Below are 1,608 nucleotides of genomic sequence, written 5' to 3'. Positions count from 1 at the left end.
AAAAATATACTCTCATCAGCTTTTGAATCAAATCTACTTCAAACTCTTTTTCCATTATTTAATATAAAGCATTTACACCCAAAGCATGAAAATGAGAAATATTAGGTCTACGATCATTTAAAAGTTCATATGGAGTTTTTGAAAAAGTAGGCCTCAAAAGTATACGATTAATCACATAGCAAGTTGTATGCACCGCGTCAACCCAAAAATGTTTAGGAACCTTGCTTTCATTTAGCATGGTTCTAGCAAGCCCCTCTAAGACTCGATTCTTCCTCTCAACAACTCCATTTTGTTGAGGGATACGAGGGGCCGAAAATTGATGCATAATACCATATTTGTTACAGAATTTATCAAATAAATGGTTTTCAAATTTGCCACCATGATCGGATCGAATATATACTATCTTATGATTAAACTAGTTTTGGATTTGCTTGGCAAGGTTTTTGAAAGACTTAAAGGCATCGCTCTTGGACAAGAGAAATAATGTCCATGTAAATCTAGAGAAATCATCAACGATCACTAAAGCATAAAAGCTACCACCAAAACTCATAACTTGTGATGGTCCAAACAAGTCCATATGGAGAAGCTCCGAAGGTCTTGTTGCATAGTTGGCTGATACTCAAGAGGTTATGTTCCAAACCTTCAACGTATAACACATTTTTTATCACAGCCTGATTTGAGTTGCCAATTGTTTCGGTGCCAAGTATCTTCCCTTTGTTGTTGTCTCCATAAGTGAAAAACCCTTTTTCTTGTAAGGATAGATCTAGGAATTTTGAACTATCACCCATCATATGTCTCGAGCATCCACTATCAAGATACCACTGTTGTCCATGTGCTCGAAGACATACCTGCAAAACCTAGATCACTTGCCTTTTTCAGGTACCCAAGTTATGTTGGATCCTTTTCTGTTAGTAACTAGGAAGTTATCTCCCCTTTTCATCCATACATACACGCCACTAGGTATACAATATTTTCTAATATAACAAGAGTAGGAAGTGTGACCATGAGTGCCACAATAAAAGCATGTAGGAACCTTTTTATTAAAAAATTTCTTATAATAGGTCTCCTATATGGTCTTCTTCTACGCGTAGGGGGAATATATCCTAGCCCGGTATGGTCACCAACATTCCTGGTTTTACTAAGCATAGTGTCTAACATGTTTTGACTCTCTGTGAGTTTTTCATTTAATCTCAAATTTTCATTTTTCAAATCATCGCAAGAATCACAGACAGTTGGTTGACATAAATTATTATCAGAGCAATTGCATGCATCTAATGTTTCATTTTCCAATTTTAGTTCATCTAATTCTTTTTGTAATGAAACTATTTTTTGTTCATTTAGCAGGATTACTCTTTTCCTATCGGAACTAATCCTAGCTAATTTCTTTAACTCATCATGCAATTCGACATACAGATTATACAATTCCTCATAAGGAGGAGAATCATCAGATGAAGTAGATGAGGTGTCAGAATATACCTCGTTATTTGCCTCTTTTGAATTTGAGCAACAAGCATCATCTAATCTCGTCATTAAGCATAGCTTTGTTCTCTCATCTTCATCTGAGATGCTGGATGTCGTGTCCTCCTCTGGTACATCCCATACTATGTA

This window comes from Lupinus angustifolius, chromosome LG11, assembly GCF_001865875.1.
Source record: "Lupinus angustifolius cultivar Tanjil chromosome LG11, LupAngTanjil_v1.0, whole genome shotgun sequence".
NCBI lineage: Eukaryota > Viridiplantae > Streptophyta > Magnoliopsida > Fabales > Fabaceae > Lupinus > Lupinus angustifolius.
The sequence above is the reverse complement of the archived record's forward strand: the minus strand, read 5'-3'. Positions refer to the sequence as shown.